The following is a 7061-nucleotide window of genomic DNA, read 5'->3' as shown; positions in this document are numbered from 1 at the left end:
GAGGGGAAAAAGTTTCGTTCGCGAAACGCCGTTACTTGAAACGGTCGTTTCTCCTAAACCGTAAATCGGAATCGAACGAACTACATATCAAAACGAAGCTCGTAACATGAGCTATCTAAACATGGCAGTGGTCATAATCTAGCAGGGGGTTCTCGGGTCCTAATGCTATGCACAAAAACAGTCCAAAGAAAATCGGACGTTACGACGGCTATGTTTACGCGATTTCCAATATTTTTAAACCATTCAAACCCATTCCAAATCAACCCCAAATCCAACCTCAAATCCATCATACAACAAACATCCATCCTTATCACATCATAACAATCCCAACAAATCCACATTAACCATTTATACTATTCTTTATCATGAATTTAAACTACACTTAAGTTCATTAATCAACAACCAAGATTTACAACTTCAAAAACAACCCAAAACCCATTAATCTCTACATACACAATCATCAAGCCTCTCATGAACTCTAATACTCATTTTATGCTCTTGACTTTCAATAACAAAGCTTGGTCAAGAGATTTTACCTTCCTTGGAGAGTGGAGAATCAAGGGGATGGCTTGGAATCATCTTTAAAGCCCTTATCCAAGCTTAATCTAAACAAAACTTCAAGAACACAAATTTTAGTTCTTGAAAACACTATTCACCATCTTCTTTGATGATTTATAGAAAAAGATTGGCTTGGATTTAGAAGCTTAAACTTATAGGAAGTATGTAACTTAACTAGGAGAAGCTAGGATAATTACCTTGCTAAATAGTAAGTGGAGGAGCTTGGATCTTCAAAAATTAAGAAAAGGACCCGTGAGCTTCCATGGAGAAAGAAGAAGAGAGAATTTTGTGCTTTGCCTTGTCTTGATCTTTTGGTTGGTTGATTTGGTTTTGTTTTTGATTTAGTAAAGTACCTTCTTGCCCTTGGATTTGTGTGGTTACAAAGCCACCACACCTCCTCCTTCCCATGTCATGCTTATCTCATCCACATGATGTCATCCTTCCTTCCTTGTCTTCTTTCTATTGGTTGGATGACATCATTCCCATTAATCCCTTTGATTAACTTCCTAATCGTTTGCCTAATGACCGCTGATCTGCTATACGGTTCGCTTAACTTTCGTTCTCGTTTATCGTTTGAAGGATCATACCCGGGATCTTATTACTTAGGTTCCCTTAACCTTTCTCAATACATTATATTCCTTTTTATGATCCTCTATTATAATCCTTTAATTTAAATCCTTTTTATCCTGTTACCTTTTTCTCAATTCTTTCCGTATCTAGTGGATTTCCGGGAAAAATCAAAATGTTCGGAATTGGATTCTGACGATCTTTACATACACTTATATACTTCATAGAGTACTAATAATATCCCAGAATATCCATAACAGAACCCCTACATAGTGTGGCATGAAAAGTTTTCTCGTTCAGCAAAAACACTATTCATAAGGGTTTCAAAATTTCTCAAAAATTGGGGTTATTACAGATATCTTTTCATAATTTGTCCCTATGAATTTATGAAATTGCATTCGCGTTTATTTGCGGTCGTCTGGAAGTGAATCGGGGTTGAAACGAATGAAACTCGGTTTCCGAATAATTCTTGTAGAGGGTCGTACACGAGGTCTGCAGCGAAATTGAGGTGACCTTTGTTTTGGATATCTTTTCATAATTTGTCCCTATGAATTTATGAAATTGCATTCGCGTTTATTTGCGGTCGTCTGGAAGTGAATCGGGGTTGAAACGAATTAAACTTAGTTTCCGAATAATTCTTGTAGGGGGTAGTACACGAGGTCTGCAGCAAAATTGAGGCGACCCGTTTTTTGGATATCTTTTCATAATTTGTCCCTATGGATTTATGAAATTACATTCGCATTTATTTACGGTCATCCGGAAGTGAATCGGGGCTGAAACGAATGGAACTCGGTTTACGAATAATTCTCGTAGGGGGTAGTACACGAGATATGGAGTAAAAATTGAGGCGGCCCGTTTTCTTGGGTTTTGGACCTTCCTTCTAATGGGCCTTCAATCGTTGGGCTTGTGATGGGCCTATGACTAACATATCCCTGTCTTCTGGCCGGTCCAAGGGTCGGACTATAGAGACAATGCTTCGGCCCATTTTCGGGTGCGAACCCTAGGGTTGGTTGCTTTCAGTCGAACAGAGGAGTACGTGTCCGTTGCCTTGTGAGTGGATGCCATTATTGATGACAGTTGTCCCCTCTTTGAGATCCGTATTTGATCCTAGCCCTTAAATTTCAACCGTCTCAGATCCAAATCGTCCATTGCAAAACACTAGCGGTTCCACTTTTACCACATAAATGTCATTTTTTGGTGGATTTATAATGCTATTCTGCGAGTTCGTTTGATTTCTCATCATTTGTCACGCATTTTTTCTCTTTTTTTACAAGCAAATTCTTTCGCATCCCTTTGGCAAACAGTATTCAACCGTCAAGACGTGCAACGTCAATTCAGTATTCCCAAATCATCCCATCTCCGTTGCTCAACATCTTAAACTCAGTAATTTTTCTCAACTAAGAATTTTTGCATGCTTTTTTTCGTGTTTCTCGAACTTTTAACATGATGAGTTTTATTTAAAAGCCCTTTTGTTGTCTCTCTGTTTTTTTTATCTGTTTGGCATAAGATAGTTGTTTTGTGTCTCTTTCCTGTGCGAAGATGTTCTATCCTTTTGCTTTTCTGGGTGCCTTTGGGTTTAAAAATGGTATGCGAGATGTTCTAGGGCAAGAACTTCTTTCAGATCTTCTTGCCTTAGAACATTCTTCGGGAACCGATCCTTGGCATTTTCCATCGTTCTGTATAAGAGCCATTCATTCGGTCCAGGCTAGATGTACTCGACCCTTCTTTCTTTTACTTTTTCTTTGCGATATGTCCGAGTACATGGCTAACAGTCTCTTTATTTCCAAATACAGGGACAGGGACCGAACGAACACTCTTGCTGGAATATCTACTTCTCATCCTGAACAACTGGGGCGGAGGTTTTTGGCTCCGCTACTTCGTACCCAGCCACCAACAATTGTTCGGAGATGTCCAAGAAAAGGGTAGAAGAATTGCATGATGATTACAATATCCCTCGGAGAGGCTATTGGTTGTATGATGCAAATGATGATGCAATAATTTTTGACACTCCAGGTGTCACAGAGGATTATGAAGATCGGGCGGTCGGTATTTCCGAGGCTTCCTTCAAGTGCGTCTTCCGAGTGCCGCTGTTTAAGATTTTAAAACACCATTTCGCGTAGATGGGCATAGCCCTTTGCCAGATGGACCCGAACGGGGGTGAATCCGCTTCCACGTAACCTTTGGTTTCATTACAACTTTTATAAGAACTCGAAGAGTCCGGGCTTCTACACCATCGTCCGAAGGGTGGGCCGTACGTACTGGACTACTACCAATTTCAATAACAAGACTAATCGTACCCACTGGTGAAGGAGGTGGCTCCTGATATGTGTCGGGGACTTTAGTTCCGAACGATCGTTCTCTTTATACTGTTAGCACGCCGATGAAGGCTTGTATTGAGCTCATGTCCTTCCTCTCTCTTGTAAGTTTTAATTTATGTACATGTTTTATTTCTTTGTTCGTTTCTTCCTTCTTTCCTTCGGTTTGACCATATTTTGCTTTGTGTTTTATTTTAGGCCACCCATTGGGTTACTCCTATCACCGATAAGGTACAAGACATGCAGGGTCGAATGGCCAAGGTGAAAGAGCTCGAACGAAGGGCCACCAACGCCGAGTAAGAGCTGGTCAGGGTACAACTGGAGAATGATATTCTGAATAAGCAGTTTGATGTTTTCGTCAAAGATAAATAGATGTTGAGAGAGGACTTAAATCGGGAGAACCGGTGGATAGAGCATCAAAACATACAGCTGAAGAAGTCCCATAAAGAGCTTCAGAAGACAAAGAAGATACTGGAGTTGACCAAAGAGCGATGCTTCTAGTTTGGCGCTGACTATGTACTGGAGAAAGCTCATGGGCTCGAATGAGATTATAAGCAACTTTTGGATACACCATTAAGGATTCCATTTACCGAACTGGTTGCAAGGAGCCCTTGAAGGTCTCTTCGGGTGAGGACGAAGAACTTTGAGACAATTAACCTTTGTCTTGTAATTTATATTTACATGTTCATACTTCCGCCTTCGGGGTTTAAATTTGACTACCTTCGGGAAAGTAATTTGGTGGTCTTCGAGTCGGTTTTTAATGGGGCCTTCGAACCATTAAATTTCTTTCGTATTACATCTTTTGTTTTTATGTTACCTTAGCCTTTTTTTGTCTTACTAGCATCTCTTTTTTATTGCGTCTTCGGTTTTCTATTCCGCCTTAGCAATTTTTGTCTTGCTAGTGTCCCGTTTATGCCCCAAGTGTTAAAGGGACTAGGGCTATCTTTCGAAAATATATAGTAACTTCTCTTCCCCTTTTTTCCAAAGGATATATCTAGTGTATCTGAAACAATTTGGAAATAAAAGGTAGAACATATGGGCGAACGAATGAGCTATCTTTTCGGGATAGCCCCTAGATAGGTGTTCGTTCGTCCTTTTTTATTTGACAGGCGGACGAAGAGCTTATCAAATTCGAATAACCCCCAAAAAATTATTTGTTCATTTTACTCAATCTACATAGCGTAAATTTACTTTGACATTTATAGGTATGCCACGTTTCATTCTGAAAGGGAAAGGCGGGTGAAGGCGAATGACTTATCTTCTTTGGGTCGCCCTAGATAAGTCTTAGTTCATCTGGCCTAGCCACTTGAAAAGTAAATTTGAATAACACGTGCGTGGGGACGAAGGATATTATCTTCTTCGGGTGGCCCCTAGATAATGTTCATTCATCTTTTCTATTCGTCAGTTCTAAATATTTTTTAAATAAAGGGTATTTGCAAAAGAAGTGTATTTTTATTGATGATTATTCATTCATTACAGGCTTTACAATTTTATGTGAGTATATTATTTTAAAAGAAAATATGAAATATTCTATTACTGGTTCCGAAGTCGGTCATGCCATGTATTTTTTATTATCTCGGCTGCCAATATCTCCAATTTGTGAGTTCCTGGACGAAAAACCTCTGTAACTTTGTAAGGGCCTTCCTACTTTGGCCGAATCTTTTCTTGCTTCATCCGCATGGACGCGGACAACTCCCTTAGGATTAAATCTTCTACACCGAATGATCTTTTCTTGACACCCGAATCATAGTGTTGTGCGGCCTGTAGTAAATACTTCAGATTTCTTTGGTGAGCTGATTTACTTTATCCGTCTAGTAGATCTATATTGGCCTTTGGGTCAAAATCATTGTTTTCTATGTTGTATACTTCATTTTGGTAGGAATCTAGGCCCACTTCCACCGTTACTAAAACATCTTTTCCATATGCCAGTCTGAAGGGTGTTTCTCCCGTAGAGGATCTTGGGATCGTTCGGTAAGCCCATAAGATCCAAATAAGTTCTTCAGCCGATTTCTCCTTGGCTTCGCCCAACCTCCTCTTGATGTCTTGAAAGATTATTTTTTTGACAGCTTTGACTAAACTACATTTTTGTTGAATCCTGAAATGATGGAGAAATTTTCTGAACTTGCTTCCCCGTAAATTGGGTGATGTTATTCGAGACACATATCTTTGGGATCCCGAATCTTAGAATTATTTGTTCCAACATGAAATTTTTGGATCCTTCTTCGATTATGGCGGGCATAGGTCTGGATTCTACTCACTTCGTCGTGTAGTCAATGGCGATTATACAGTACTTCACCTGCTTCGTGCTGGTGGGGATGATACCTACTATATCCATAACCCACATAGCGAATAATATTGGGCTTAGAACCGAAGACATTTCTTCCAGGGGTTGCTTCAGAACTATTACGAACAAATGTCATTGTTTATATTTTTTTTTCATATTCACTTGCATCTGCTCTCAGAGTCAGCCAGAAGAACCCTTGCCGAAGAATCTTAAAGGTCAATGACTGACCGACAAGATGCTCACCACATATCCCTTCATTTACTAATTCTAAGGCATGTTCTTCTTCGGGATCTAGATACCTTAATAGCGGTTGAGTAGCCAATCTACAGTATAATTTTCCACCAACTAAGGTGTAGCTTGCTGCCCGATATTTGACTTTCTGAGCGTCCCTTCGGTCGAGAGGCAACGTCCCCTTCTCCAGGTAAGCCCGGATTGGAGTCATCCAATTTTTTCTATGGTGAATTTACAAACATGATTTTATCGCAATAGAAGGTGTCTTGTCTTCAGTCAGATAAATAAATCCAGTTAGATTCTGCGTGTCTGCCGAAGCTAGCCTTGAAGGGGCATCCGCCCGACTATTGTTCTCTATTTTTATTTGGCTTAGTTCAAAAGTTTCAAAAGCCGAGGAAGTTTTTCTTACCTTGGTGGCATAGGCTTTTGTTCGGGGATCCCTTTATTCATATTCCCTAGAGAAGTGCTTGACCACCAACATCGAGTTGCTGTAGACTCTCAAATATTTTTCTTCTAGACTTCTTGCTAGCTCCATTCCGGTCAAAAGTGCATCGTATTTGGACTCATTGTTAGTAAATGGGAAGGTGAACCGAATTTCCTGGAAGATTTCAAACCCGTCAGGACTAGATAAAAAGAGACCAATCCCATATTTACTTCCGGCGACCGAACCATCCATAAATAGCTTCCACTTCCCAGGTGTCCGAGTGAGTTGTTCTTCTGGAGTGAGGTCCCTCGGCCCTGAGAAGGTGCACTCGACCAAAAAATCATAAATTTCTTGGGCTTTTATAACAATTCTAGAGACGTACTCAAGTTTGTACTCCCCAAGCTCGGTAGACCAAGTTATAACTCTTCCTGAAGCTTCTAGCCTAATTAGAATTTTATTTAGTGGTTGATCTATTACCACTTGTACCGTTCGACCTTGAAGGTAATGTCACCCATATGCAAACTTCTCGGCATTAGAATACCTTGTCTCTGCATCTTTCAGTACATGAGAGACATAAAGACTGGATGTTGGTTCCCTTCATAAATTTTGACTAGCACAACCCCTAGGGTTCAGTCGGACACAACGAGATAAAGTTAGAGTGTTTCTTTCAGATAAGGTCTCA

Source organism: Apium graveolens, chromosome 3 (assembly GCF_009905375.1).
Source record: "Apium graveolens cultivar Ventura chromosome 3, ASM990537v1, whole genome shotgun sequence".
In the NCBI taxonomy this organism is placed as follows: Eukaryota; Viridiplantae; Streptophyta; class Magnoliopsida; order Apiales; family Apiaceae; genus Apium; species Apium graveolens.
This window is presented reverse-complemented; position numbering follows the sequence as displayed.